Consider the following 323-nt stretch of genomic DNA (forward strand, 5'->3'; position numbering starts at 1 on the left):
CAAATAATATCATAATTATATTAATAACTCTAATATTATTATTTTATCATATAATATGATATTATAATAATATTATAATTATAATATAATTATAACATGATATAATAATAATAATAATATGATATTGTAATTATTATTTTATAATATATTATATATTGTATTGTATTGATATAATTATATTTATTATATTAATAATATTACAATAATATTATTACATTATATTATATTGATATAATTATATTCATAATAATAATAATAATATAATAATTAATATAATTAAATATTAATATAATCTTATAATTCTAATATTATTATATATTATA

The sequence above is a fragment of the Morus notabilis genome, unplaced genomic scaffold (genome assembly GCF_000414095.1).
Source record: "Morus notabilis unplaced genomic scaffold, ASM41409v2 Scaffold139, whole genome shotgun sequence".
Lineage (NCBI taxonomy): Eukaryota > Viridiplantae > Streptophyta > Magnoliopsida > Rosales > Moraceae > Morus > Morus notabilis.